Source organism: Episyrphus balteatus, chromosome 2 (genome assembly GCF_945859705.1).
Source record: "Episyrphus balteatus chromosome 2, idEpiBalt1.1, whole genome shotgun sequence".
In the NCBI taxonomy this organism is placed as follows: domain Eukaryota; kingdom Metazoa; phylum Arthropoda; class Insecta; order Diptera; family Syrphidae; genus Episyrphus; species Episyrphus balteatus.
The window spans coordinates 94,978,578-94,993,768 of NC_079135.1; the positions used below are offsets into that span (position 1 = coordinate 94,978,578).

Consider the following 15,191-nt stretch of genomic DNA (forward strand, 5'->3'; position numbering starts at 1 on the left):
ATAAAATCTGAAATCAAATTGCCTCACGAAACAAGTATGCAGTTTTGATTGATATATTAAGATGCATTTTTAGAAAAAAAATTTTCAAAATCGTTAGAGCCGTTTATTAAAAAACTAATTTTTTATAAATAATTTTTTGGAAAAACAGTCTAAAAATAATAAAATAATTGGTACGCCATTTTGTAGAAATCAAAAATCAACATCTAAAAACAAAATTTCAAAGAAATTCAATGTCCCGTTTTTGAAAATTTGAATTTTCAAAACAAAATTTTCAAATTTTTTTAAAAAATCCAAAAATTATTTTTTTCGAAATTTTATTTTTGGCTTATATTGTTATTATGTAAGTGCTTCTTCACAAAAAGTTTCGTAGAAATCGAATAAGCAGTTTCTGAGATAGTCGGATTTGAACAAAACGGTTCTATGGCAGGTACCGTTTATAATGATTTTCAAAAAAAATTTTTTTCATTAAAAGATAGACCTTAACATAAAACTAGCATTTGAATTTTTTAAACAAAATCGTTAGAGCCGTTTTTGAGATATTTCAATTTTACAAAAAAAAACGCTACATACCAAGTTTGACATTAATCGGTCTATCCGTTTAGGCTGTAGCTCCTTATACAGACAGACAGACTGACAGACAGACTGACAGACAGACTGACAGACAGACTGACAGACAGACTGACAGACAGACTGACAGACAGACTGACAGACAGACTGACAGACAGACTGACAGACAGACTGACAGACAGACTGACAGACAGACTGACAGACAGACTGACAGACAGACTGACAGACAGACTGACAGACAGACTGACAGACAGACTGACAGACAGACTGACAGACAGACTGACAGACAGACTGACAGACAGACTGACAGACAGACGGACTTCCGGGAGCCACTTTTTTGGCATTCTCTACCATCGTAATGTCATGGAAAAATGTTATCTCAACTTTTTTTTTTCGTACGAATGCATAACTTGATATATAGTACCTATATCGCAAGTAAAAGTTGGTATCTCAGCACTCAGCTTCTAACCAGAAAAGTTTATATGTATATACATAAATTGTCAAATTGACAATTGATATTTTGTTTTACTAGGAAAACGTAAAGGAATCTCAGCTTACTTAAACGCTTACAAAGGGGAAGACGTTTTTTGACGAACTCTTAAAATGTTCAGTACATTTCTAGAATGGCTTAAAATCTCATATTTGAAACAGCAGGTGTTCATCAGCGAGCTTCTAAAATCAGAACGTGAAGGATATCAAAATATCTAAGGATTTTGTGTGTCACTGAAGAAATTATTTATCACAGGTCTGAAATAAAATGATCCAATAACAGCTGCGTTCCTTTGGGAACATTTATCTACTGCTTAGTGCTTAAAACTACTTTCAAAGCAGTTATAAGATCAAAAGCAGTAGGTAAATGTTCCCAAAGGAACGCAGCTAATGTATTGGATCCTACTTCTACGAAATCATATGATATTTTTTAATGATAAATTGACGGCGTGGTTCTGAATGATCGAAAAATCCTTTTTTCTCAGCGGCCCCAATTTTTGATCTAAGTACCTACAAAAAAAAAAAAAAATTGGTGTACGGATGATAATCTTACGTAGGTATAGGTAATAACGCCATACAAAAAATTGAAGAAAAAAAAAATCATGTGAGCAATTCACACATGGTAGAAGTGAAACATTTAAAAATAATAATTTTTCTTGAACAAAAAAAAAAAAAAAATAGAAAAAATTTTACTTATTTTTATTCCATCACCTTTAAATCCATTTTTTTATATTACAACTAATAATAAATTTTATATCATATGAAAGTTTATTATTTAAACTTTAAATATTTTCTTAAACCATATTTGTATGACATCTAGAAAAAAAGTTACAATGTTTTGAAACCAAACATGTCGAAATTTCAATCTGAGATTATGGTACTTCCTACACTGGTGGCTGGTGGTCATCAGCAACAGATCTCCACAGGTGTTTTGAGGTATTTTTCAAGTTTTTCAAATTAAGATTAGCTAACTTGTAGAGCATGTACCTTTATGTGTGATATAAAATGAAAGGTAATATTATTATTAGCATGCGTTTTAAAGTTAAATAAAATTTGTATGTGCTCTAGATCTATATAGATCTAGATCTAGATCTAAAAATATAAAGTGTTTAGAAAAAGAACATCTTGTATGTATTTTTGAATGCAAAAAATTGTCAGTCTGTCTGTCTCTATCTCGAGCTACAGGCTAAACCAAAGAAAAATAAAATCAAGAAAAAAATTCCAAAAAATCATCTTGAAAAATCAAGTTTTTGAAAACGGACTAATAAATTTTATTGAAACTTTTTTTATATAGTCGATAAATGTTTCCTTTTTAATGGTACCTAGCTATATCACTTTTTTTTATCGATTATTATAAAAAATATTTTTAAAAAAGTTCTAAAATTTTTCAATTTTTTTTTTTAATTCTTTGAAATACAAGAAATTAAATGGCATACCTCGTTTTTGTAACTTTAAACCCAAGTTTATATTAATTTTTAAAAAGGTTTTATATTCCAAGCAACTTTTAACATAAGAGCAAGTGCACAGACGTGCATTTTATTTTAGATCACAATCTAACTACATTTAATATCACTTTATTAATTCTTACACAAATGTACGTAAACCTATAAGTAGTGAAAGTTTGAGATTTTTCGCAACTGTTCAAAAATTCCTAAAAATAAAAACAAGTTCCTTTATAAAAATAATGCAATTAACTATTCAGCAATTATTTGAATTATTAGATATATAAATATATTTATTGTGTAAAATATGATGCCACCTCAACCAAAAAAAATTTTGAGTTAGGTACATAAGTTTGGAAAAACTAGTGCGATATTGCACCCATATGCAAATTTGCAAGATCTTTCTTTTGAAGATTGCAAGCTTCTTCATTTAGACATGTCTTCGACCCCGTGAATCAGAGTGTGAAGCTGAAGGTGAAGACCGTTATAAGTTGCTTGAAAAGTAGCAGCTTAGTAATCTACCTGAGCCCGTTCAGTTTCCTCACCAGTGGAAATTAAAGTTGATAATACATTGTCCCTGTATTCAAAAATCATGTCAGATATACCTTTTTGATATCAAGAAAGCATCCAACAGTTCAATGAGAATTTTGAATTTGCAATTCCATTTTCCCAAAATTACTTTTTATACAGGGTGATTCAGGAGTAGTGTGAAAAAAAGCTAGAGTGTGTAGGTTAGGTTGAGATAAGATAGAAATCGTATGGGAGGGGGGGGGGTCTATTCCTCTTCGTTTAGCCGAGAGGGGCAATTTTCTAAAAAAATTGACTTAATTTGGAAAAAAAAATTATTAAAAATCAACGGTTATACCTACAACAACGTGTTATACTTTTTTGTAAAGTTAAAATCCTCTTCTTTTATTTTGTTTTTAAAAACAGCTGGTTTTTGAAACAGTTTTTGAAAAATTAATTTTCAAAGTCAAATTTTTGAAAAAAAAAAATGAAAAAAAAATTTTTCAACTAATTTTTCTCAAAATTTTATGTAATTAAGTACTAATTTAGTTTCTTAAATTCGATGCTCTCATTTGTTTTGAAGCAAAAACAGAAAACCAGATGCAAAAATGTCTTGTCGTTTTTGAGAAATAAAAATAAAACCAACACAACTTTTTTCTAAGAAAAACCCTTTTTTTTTATTTTACGTGGAAGGACTTTTGGTAAATTGATTTATAAAACTTTAACCCTTTTTTAATTATTTTTTTTTAACCCGGAAGTTTATGAGGGTACAATAAAGTTTCATAGTATTAGATAAACATGGATTAGTCCTTTTTTCATTGATAAAGCCTGAAAGACCATTGACCTGTCAATTTTTTTATGACGACCCCATGGGGTCGCTCGCTGTCCATAGTTTCTACCTGTTAGGGCAATAAGACAAACAAACCGCAATTTCAAAAATAACAACAAAGATAAATGTACAACCAAAAGCAAATAAAGGACATAAATCGCAGAAGAGAATTCAAATGGTAATTAGGGAAAAATTATACTCTTGAAACCTTTAAAAATAAGAAAACAAATGATTTGATTTAAAATGTCCTTAAAAATAAAAACAAGTTAATATTTTAATTGAAATTAATTATAAAAAATTTTCGATATGATCTCCGTTCTTTAAAAGGCAAAGGTTATATCTCCTTCTAATGGCGCCACATAAGTTTATGGTTGACAAATTTTCCTGCAATTTGACTCCAGCGACTTCAATCCGTTGTTTCAGCTGCTCCAGAGATCCTATTTCCACTTCGTAAACGTAACTAGGGGAGTCTAGGGGAGTTAAATCTGGTGATCTAGGTGGCCATTCCGTGGGTCCCCTTCTTCCTATCCAAGGGTCAGTAAAATGATCATCCAGCCAGTTTCTTACCGGTAAGCTATAGTGTGCTGGTGCTCCATCTTGTTGGTAGATCAAATCATCTGCTATGGCCAATGGAACGTTGTCAATCAAATCCGGTAAAAGGTCTCGTAGGAACTGTAGATATGTTTCTCCATTTATACTAGAATTCAGGAACCTGGGTCCAATCACTGTTCTTCCAACTATACCAAGCCACACATTACAACTAAAACGGTATTGAGACTTGTTTTGTTTTTTTATGTGTGGATTGGTGGTGCTCCAATAATGTAAGTTGTGGAAGTTTGTTACCCCATCTCTGGTAAACTGGGCTTCATCCGTCCAGAATATCCTTCGAAAATAATTTACTTCCATTTCCTCTCTAAGCAGCATTGAACGACAAAATTCCGTTCGCAATATTTTGTCGTTAGAGGTGAGTTCCTGAACTGGAGTTAGATGGTAGGGGTGTAATCTTTCAGTGTGAATGACTCTCCAAGCCCTCGACTGGGATACCCCAAGCATAGCAGTTACCTTCCTGGTGCTAATAGAGGGATTATGATCCACCAAATCCAAAATTCATTCGTTAGTGGCAACTGATTCCTCGGTAAATGGTCTTTCACTTCTTCGACGTTCTAGCACTCCGTACTCTCTCAGTATTCGGTGGGTTCTGGAAAAGGTGCCACGACTAGGACACCTCCTGTTGGGAAATCTTTCAGCATAGAGTCTTTCGGCTTCACGATCTCGACCATTAGCTAAACCATAGCAGAAGTGTATGTCCGTTAATTCTTCCCAAGAGTATCTGTACATCGTGTTGATGAGTAAAAATTCAAACTGGAAATAGTTACTTAACCAAACTGTGTGGGCTTTTATTTATCTTTGGGTCCCAAATTTTTTGTTTTTCATTAAGGAAAAATTGCGGTTTTATCGACTGAGCGCCTAACAGGTAGAAACTATAGACAGCGAGCGACCCCATGGGGTCGTCATAAAAAAAATTGACAGGTCAATGGTCTTTCAGGCTTTATCAATGAAAAAAGGACTAATCCATGTTTATCTAATACTATGTAACTTTATTGTACCCTCATAAACTTCCGGGTTAAAAAAAAAATAATTAAAAAAGGGTTAAAGTTTTATAAATCAATTTACCAAAAGTCCTTCCACGTAAAATAAAAAAAAAGGGTTTTTCTTAGAAAAAAGTTGTGTTGGTTTTATTTTTATTTCTCAAAAACGACAAGACATTTTTGCATCTGGTTTTCTGTTTTTGCTTCAAAACAAATGAGAGCATCGAATTTAAGAAACTAAATTAGTACTTAATTACATAAAATTTTGAGAAAAATTAGTTGAAAAATTTTTTTTCATTTTTTTTTCAAAAATTTGACTTTGAAAATTAATTTTTCAAAAACTGTTTCAAAAAGCAGCTTTTTTTAAAACCAAATAAAAGAAGAGGATTTTAACTTTACAAAAAAGTATAACACGTTGTTGTAGGTATAACCGTTGATTTTTAATAATTTTTTTTCCAAATTAAGTCAATTTTTTAGAAAATTGCCCCTCCCGGCTAAACGGAGAGGAATAGACCCCCCCTCCCATACGATTTTTTTCTTATCTCGACCTAACCTACATGTACGTGCACGCTCTAGCTTTTTGGCACATTACTCCTGAATCACCCTGTATACAAGATATTAAACAGAATGCCCAGTCGCCAGCCATATGTGAAATGGGCCGTAAATTGTACGTACGTAAGCCCAAAGTAGAATTTGTGTTAACATGTCTAAAAGCTTACTCAAACAACAAGTATTCAAAAACGAATATCTTCTATAAATACATTTTAATGCTTCTATAAGAGTTTGCTTTTGAATAAGAATATGCAAATGAGTTTTCAAGAAGACAATTGTGACTTTGTCAGCAAAAAAACAATTAAAGGTATTTTCTATGCCATCTGCCTTAAAAACTTTATGTCTCTAGAACATAAACTGAACGACAATGCATTCTGAACATTTTCTGCAAAATATATATAAAGGAATAGAAAGAAAGTAGCCAGTTCTCTGCTAGCTCTGTGGTTTAATTTACTTGTCTAAGAAATAACTTTTGTACAAAACCAATGCCTGCGGTCTGTTACCCACAGACATGCAAAAATGTCTCTCTTTCTCTCTTTTGCTATGTTTGTTGTATAATCTCCCACAAACGAATGTTAGGATTTTCCAAGGCTCAAACCAGGAAATGTATATCCACCGCAGGAAAAAAAAAATAAATTGAAAAAAAAAAAAAACAAAACACGAAAATTGCAAACCAAAACCAACTTCTCCTGATTCAAATTGATTTTAAGTCCAGCTATAACCAAAGAACACAGTATCAACACCAACCACGAAGCAGATGTCATGTGGAGAGAATGTATTTTGTCTGTGTATTTGTGTGTGTGTGGTCCTTGGTCGCTGCGGTGAAATGTTAGAGAGCTTTAAAAACCAAAAAAAGGACTTCAAACCAAAAAGCCTTTACCCTTCAGATGCAATTACAATTGAATTTGTTGCTTTTGGAGTATAGTACCTGTTCGTGCAACGCATAAAAAGAGATCCTCTGTGCAGTATATAACCAATTAGTGTATATGGCTTGCCCTTAAAATATCCATATTCATGCACTCGAAAAAGGCAAGATATAACTCTATTAAGGGCCAGCGAGATGGGTTTTCAAATTGATTTTAAGGGATATTGGTTCGTCCAAAGAACTCAATTATCTTTGTGGCTATCAGAGGACAGTTTTTTTTTGTTTTGTTTTTGTTCAAAACACTCTACGTTATTTGATTGAACATTTGTATGATTTTTTTTTACTCTTTTCGCACGACTAAGTTAGTATAAGTTCTTAATTTAAACATTTAGAGGTACAGTCAAGTTCAAACAAACTTTCAGTTCCGTAAATTATCACCTGGCGGCGTATCCTCGATAACACCTTATTACCAATTTAAAATAAAATCGTATCGGCTTCGATACCAGATTTATGGCAAATTTCTCTTCCGGCTTCGAAGGACCCAAACAACATTTAACAAACGGGCGCATGAATGAATTATATATTCCCTGAAACCCTTTTGAGTAAGAGACTTGAACATCGGGTTCTGCCCTAAACAAAATTGCTTTAGGTCCTGGGACTCTGAAAAGGAACTGAAGCCTAATTCATAATCCTTTCAAGTAGACCACTGCTGCCATGAAAAACGAATACAATAATTCAGCGTCCTTACATGTCAAAACTATTCCAGCAATAGGTCCATTAACTTTAATCTCTCTTTTTTTAACTTCTTTAGGCTAGGAAAACGTTCAGCATCGCTCCTGAGACTAAACACACTATTTTACTACTAATAGACCGAGAGCCGGGAGCAGATTTCTTGCGTGAGAGGTAACCGATTCATATGAATGTCAGAGGTAGCGTGGGTCATGGTGATGACGAATACCTTAGTCTGCCTGCATTTATTTGGGGCGTTGTCGAGAAAAAGCGCATCAAAAGTACGGTTTTTCTGAAAATCGACTTAGTGAGGCTTGTTCAAGTATCTGACCAAAATAAGTTCAGACTAACAGATTCTAATGACCAAAACGATCGCAGATTCTGTGTTTCTTTTGCCAGAACACACTTAACAATTCCACACAAAATTAAGGTCACAAGAGTTATGGTAGGTATCAATATTGTAAAAAACAGCGAAAATAGGCGTTACTTTTGGGCTTTTCTGAAAAGGTGCTCTTAAGACTGCTATTTCTACTAACCCATATATCACTCTTATCAGAGAAACGAACGTCGTAAAAGTAGATCTAATTGTTAAAATTTTGTATAGTATTCATAAAAGGATATAATGTAATTTTAATTAAATTTTAGGATTTAAAAAAATTAAAAAAGGATAAAAGGTTGGTTTCAAAATTACAGAAACAACGTTTTCTTTTTTATTAATTTTTTTTTTGTGTACAAAAATTTTCAAAAATTTTTCGAAAAAAAAATTGCGATGCTGTTATCAAAAATTTTTAACAAATTAGGTAATAGCTAGATCCGTTTTGAAAAATTTTAGATTTCAAAAAAAAAAAAAAAATTTAAATATTTAAAAATATATCAATATTTTTGAAAATATTTCATAATTTAAAAAATTAGGGTTACTACATTTTTTTTTATGGACTCTGAGTGCATTTTCAAAACTGTTCAACAGTTATAAAACTTACGTCAAATGAGATCTGTAAGAGTGTTTTATTTTCTTGTACAGGAGCGCATAAATGATGTTTTTGAGCATTTTATAAAAATAAAGACTTAAAATGAAAAAAAATATTCAAGAAAAATGGCGGCACTTACTTTATTAGATTAAGATATTTTTATTTTTTTTTTATTATTGATAGTTTTCCAATAAAATTACTTTTGAAACCGATTTATTCCCAATTTGTGTTACTTTTTGTAAAATAAAGTTTTAAAATAGCTCTAAAAACAGAACCTCGAAAACAGCCAAAATGACATTATTTATCATTTTATAACACTAATATTTCAAAAACAAAGGCCAATCAAATTTTTCTGGCTTCATATTCGGATTCAGCACCCCTAGAAAAGTATACTTTGGTTCTTGTGGCAAAAAAAGTTAAATTTTGTTGAACAGTGTAATAGATCCGTTTTGAAAAAATTGGAGATTTCAAAAAAAAAAAAAAAAAATTGAAATATCAATATTTTTGAAATATTTCATAATTTAAAAAATTCAGGTTACTAAATTTTTTTTTAAAGGACAATGGGCACTTTTGTATAGACTCTGAGTGCATTTTCAAAAATTGTTCAACAGTAATAAAACTTACGTCAAATGAGATCTGTAACAGTGTTTTAATTTTTTGTAAATAAAATAAAGGCTTAAAATGAAAAAAAAAAAAAAATTATTCAAGAAAAATGGCGGCACTTACTTTAAAGTGTTTCACTTTATTCAGAACCCAGAAATCTGATCTGAAATTCAATATTAGATTAAGCTATTTTTATTTTTTTTTTTTATTAAATTGATAGTTTTCGAATAAAATGACTTTTGAAACGAAAAATGTTCAAAAAATTAAATCAAAATATTTATTCCCAATTTGTGTTAGTTTTTGTAAAATAAAGTTTTAAAATAGCTATTTTAATACACTGCGCTATCAAGTATGCTATATTGATTGATACTGAAAAAAAAAACCTAATTGTGCTAAATTGCCTTTACAATTAACTTTCTTAACTCAAAAATTGACACTGCTATAGACGATTTAGAGGCAGCTGTCACCAGAGGATTGGGAAAAAGATGCAGTGACAAATATCAAATTTTTTCCATAAGTCAGAATCTTTACCACCATAGACAAAGGTTAAAAAAGCGACTACAAACTAACCGAACAGATCTTAATACCAGCAAAAATAACTTCCCAGCAGTGTTGGCTGACTGATCTCAAGTTGTTAAACAACATATTTAGAAGGGCAGACAGGGATAAGATATTTGCAGACTCCTTTTAAGACTGTTTCCAACCAAAACCTATAGTATACACAAAATTATTAAATGAAGTAGGTGTATCTTTTTAGTGGGGTGCATTAATTAGTGCGATGGACTATGGCGCCAGAGATAAGTGTTAGTATCTCTGACGGGCTCTCCTTCTCGTCAGGAATTAACAAAGCCTCCTCATAAGAAAATTTATTTTATTTTATTTTTTAGCACCATTGTATTACCAGAATTCTAGGGAAGACCACCCGAAAGGGTTTGAATGTCTTAAGTTTCCTCCAAAAAAAAGTAAAGTTTCCAAAATACAGTTTTTTTTTTTTCAGTTTTCGACCTTGCTCCCTGACCTCTATTTCCAAAAAATTCATCAAAAATCGTAATCTAAAAACATAAAAATCAATCTTATGGTGCGGAGTGTATTCTTTGTCATTGGTTTTTCGCTACACGCAATCATGAAAATCATGTCCTTGATAAATGATTTTATAAATCACTGATATAAATTTATCGATTGACCTAGGATATAGCTTATTACATTAATGTGCGTAGGATTTTGTGACTTTCATCAACAGCAACAAAATACAAATGAAAAAAAAGGAAAGAGAAAATTCATTTCATTGGCTTCTATAAGTGAAATTTCCATCACATTTATTAAACCATCCATCGCTCTGAGTATCCTGTTGATTGACATGTTGATGGATGGACTATTTTATTTTATATTTATTTTTTTTTTTGTTCTCTTTTTGTATTTTGTGTTTTGTTTTTGCTGCTGATGAAAATGCCTTAACAGATTTATTTTATGGGTAGATAAATTGACAATGGACGATAATCTATCTGTCTTTTGTCATGAATAATCTCCCCAAAATAGACTTTATTAATTTTCAAGGCTTGATTGGTATTATTTTCTTCTTTTTATTTCAAATTTTTTCTTCTTTTTTTTTTCTTTTAATAGTCCTTTATCCATTAGGTCTTTAATTGAATTAAATTGCTTGCAAATTTGACAATTTACTTAAGGTTCAATTTATTCGTCAAAATTCTTTCTTTCTTTGTTAAGAATTTTTGGGTTTGTTTTGGTTGCAAAAAAAAAAACTTTGTCTATAACAATTTGAAAGTTAAAATTTTATGGCAAAACATTTTAATTCAATTTTTTCTTGCTCTAATTTGTGTTCTTGTTATCCTTGTTTTATTACTGATTGTATCATTTTCACGAGTCTATTTGAAGTCACATCAAAATTTTATGCAAATGAGTTAACTGGAATTTCATATTATCACGCTATGGTTGGTTATATGACATGGGCAAAAAATTATAAATTTTATGTTAATAGCATCATGCACGAAAAAAAAAGTTATAATTACCAAAAAATAGAGTTTCTTAAATTATTATCATGTTTTAAAAAGTTAAACAAAAAAAAACTTGAAGCAATGAGGCGAGTCCATGTCCATATAATGGTTTTAGGTTTTCTGAAATAGACCAAGCTGATAGTTTAACAAAAGTGTTGTCTTGACGGGGGGTTTATTAGATATTAAAATGTAGCATTTTTTTTATTATGTTTATTTTACACCATGCATACATAGATGGCATATTGGGTTGGGCTAATAAAGAATGGATACTACACAAACAAAGACCAAAATGTATTTTTTTTTTCTACCTTCAAGGTTATACAATATTTAAGTATTAAAGATGCTTAGTTAGTCGACATCATATTTTTCTTATGATAAACGTTTTTAGTTTTCTCGTTAATGACTTAACCGATTTCAACGTTTTTTTTTTTTTTTAACTTGTATAGACCTTTATTAAAAATTGAGTTCATATAAAATTTTATTTTCAAATTTTGGAATATTTAAGAGTTTTTATAAATACTTTTTGATACTTTTCCTTTTTGAAAATTGAATTTATATTTGAGAAAACATTTTAACAAAGTAGACTTAATTTCTTTGTGGAGAATTAAATGGATATTTCAAATGAATGAATTTTCTGTTAAAACATTTCCTTGTTGAGGTAATGAAAATTAAAGCCAAAAGTATGATTATTGGTTTGATGACTGATAATACATTTTAAAAAAAGTCGGAGAAGAGTCAAAGCAATTTGAAGCTTAATAAATAGCATTTTTTTTAAATAATAATCATTTTATCAGATAAAATTTTCCACTTTTTATCACCGATATAGGTAGATACTATAGGGCAATTTAAGGATTCGTAAAAAAAAATTGAACTCTAGATAACAATCCGACATGATATTAATGGAGAATGTCAAAAAAGTGGGGCTTTCACAATCCAGTCTGTCATCAAACTTGGTAGTTAACAGTTTTGAGTGATTTAATAGATGTGAAATTGAATTGTTTTTAGGACCATTATAAACGATAGGTACCTGCCATATCACGAAAATAGAAAGGGTAGCTTCATTCGAAAATGGCTCTAACAATTTTTAATTTTTTTGTGTGAAATGATAGTAATAAGACCCAATTTGAGATATAAAAAAAATATTTTTTGATTCGTTTTGGACGGCACCTGCCGTCTCGTACACGAAAAACGTTTTAGGTAACCGTAATTTTAAATTTTTGGAAAAAACACAAAAAACGCATTTTTGAATTTTTTTAAAATAGCTATTAATTTTTTTTTGAAAAATCAATTTCTTGAAAAGGGTTAGGTAGTGAAACATTTCGAAATTTCATTTTTAAGTATATATTTTCAAAAATTAATAGGTACCTAGTACCTCTACCTACCAAGTTATTTTTTTTTTTATTTTAATATACAGTCAAACTTCCATAATTCGAATTTCGAAACTGTTGAGGTCTCTATAAGAACTTTTTATAGAACAGAACTTTTTATAAAACAGTAGGTTTCCAGTTTTTGTTTTCTCTAACTCGAATTTTTCTTCTTCCATTTTGAGAGTTCTTAGAAGTTTCACTGATTCAAAAGTTATTGTTTTCGAGTTTAAATATTTTTTTTTTTTTCTAAAAATTCCTATTTATACAAGAAATTAGATAGTATAGCTACTTCGTTTCGAAAACAAAACCATTGAAAACTGTGTTTCATTAATTATAAAAACAGATTTTATTTATTTTTTCACATTATCAGAAAGGCTTTAATAAAATCCAGTTATTATTTTCCCTTATTTTTTGCATAAACAACTTAAAGATAAGAGCTGCTCTTATTTTACCTAAAATTCGGTTCCTTTTCGTTTTCTATAAATTTTGTATTTATAGTTTTATTCCTTTTTTTCACCAAAAAGTCGATCCAGTGTTGATTCTACTGCTATTTTTATCTTAGAGCATTAAACATTAAAACATTTTAACACAAGTAGTATTTCTTTTCATTCAAAATATAAATCGTTAATTTCCAGGAATTGGATGACAAATATTATGTCGTTGTTCAAATCTTTTTAAAAATAATATCTATTATATTTATATTAAAGTTTGGTTTTGTGTACGTTCGCTAACCGGCCACACCGGCTGAATTATTTTCTTATTTTTTTTTTTAATCAAAGAGACATAAGAGGAGAAGGTTTAAGGCAAAAAAAAAATTAAAATTAAGACTTTATAAGGTAAATAGGGGTAACACGACATTGAAAAAAGAAGCTATTTTCTAAACGGTAAGTCGTAAAGAGTTGAATTTGTTTTTAAATGATAGACAAATTTATTGTATTGTTAAAAAAATTATTGAAAAAATTCAAAAGAAAATTTCAAAACCAAGTTATGAAGGTTTTTTTGCAGTTATAGATCTTCGACAAAAGACAAATTACAGGTACGCAAAATTTTGCACAGAAATTTTAGTTACACCATTAGCAAGATATTAAAAAATAAAATGCACGACTGGGGTCGCACGAACTTGCTCTTAGAGTTAAAGTTGCTTAAATTTTTAAGACTTTTTATAAAAAAATAAAATAAAAAAAAATAAAATTCGTTTTAAAAAAAAAATAAAATAAAATCTGAAATTAAATTGCCCTCCAAAACAAGTATGCAGTTTTGATTGATATATTAACATGCATTTTTAGAAAAAAAAATTTCAAAATCGTTAGAGCCGTTTTTTAAAAAACTAATTTTTTATAAATAATTTTTTGGAAAAAAAGTTTAAAAATAAAATTGGTATGCCATTTTGTAGAAATCACTAATCAACATCTAAAAACAAAATTTCAAAAAAATTAAGTGTCCCGTTTTCGAAAATTTGATTTTTCAAAAAAAAATTTTCAAAATTTTTTTAAAAATCCAAAAATTATTTTTTTCAAAATTTTATTTTTGGCTTACATTTAAATTATATAAATGCTTCTTCACAAAAAGTTTCGTTGAAATCGAATAATTAGTTTTGGAGATAATCGGATTTGAAAAAAACGGTTCTATGGCAGGTACCGTTAATAATGATTTTCAAAAAAAATTTTTTTCATTAAAAGATAGACCTCAACTTTAAACTAACACTTGAATTTTTTAAACAAAATCGTTAGAGCCGTTTTCGAGATATTTCAATTTTACTAAAATCGGTATATGACAAGTACCGTTATTTTTGGTCCAAAAAAATTAATTCCAAAAACCCCTCTGGAGAGTCGCCAAATAACGCTGCATACCAGGTTTGACATCAATCGGTCCATCCGTTTAGGCTGTAGCTCCTTATACAGACAGACAGACAGACAGACAGACAGACTGACAGACTGACAGACAGACAGACAGACAGACGGACTTCCGGGACCCACTTTTTTGGCATTGTCTACCATCGTAATGTCATGGAAAAATGTTATCTCAACTTTTTTTTTTTGTACGAATGCATAACTTGATATATAGTACCTATATCGCAAGTAAAAAATTAGGGGTCTAATACGGATTTTTTTCATAGGCCCTGTATTTTGAAATACAAATTTTTGAAAAACAACTAATTTTTAGAACCATTTTTGAGTAGGCTTTTATTTTTTTTGGAATTTTTAAAAGTCTGCAAAAAATCTCAAACTTATTGGAAATATAGGTACTAATCATGCGCATGAATGAGTATTTGACATAGGCCACTTTTGCTAAAAGTTTAAAAGTGAATATTTTTAAACTCATTTTATGAACTTTTCGAGTTTTGACCCTCTTTATCTTTTGAAAATTAACTAATTACAGAGTCGAACATACGAAATAAATCCAAGAAATGGGGCAACGAAGTCCGCCGGGTCAGCTAGTATTTTTATAAAATAAAAATATTTTTTTTTCGAAAAACTATAGAACACCATTTTAAATGTAAAAAATAGAATGAGATTTAAACAGAAAATTTAAACTTTTAAAGCAATCATTTTGATGCCAAGGAATTTTTTGTAGAACGTTTAAAGCCCCTACTAGAATGCATCTTTTTAATTTGAAAATAATGAAGTTTCAGTAAATTGGAAAATTTTTAAAAGTAAAAATTATTTTTATAATAT

General features: G+C 29.9%; 1 protein-coding gene across 1 annotated transcript in view; it reads left to right on the top strand.

Moving 5' to 3' along the window:
- Nucleotides 1–12,879: 12,879 nt before the first annotated feature.
- The window catches only part of LOC129908988 (monocarboxylate transporter 5), a 128,314-nt gene continuing 126,002 nt past the window's right edge, over nucleotides 12,880–15,191 (top strand). Inside the window, exon 1 of the mRNA XM_055985864.1 lies at nucleotides 12,880–12,885. The gene's annotated coding sequence lies outside the window, so the exon portion shown is untranslated. The remainder of the gene's footprint in view (nucleotides 12,886–15,191) is intronic.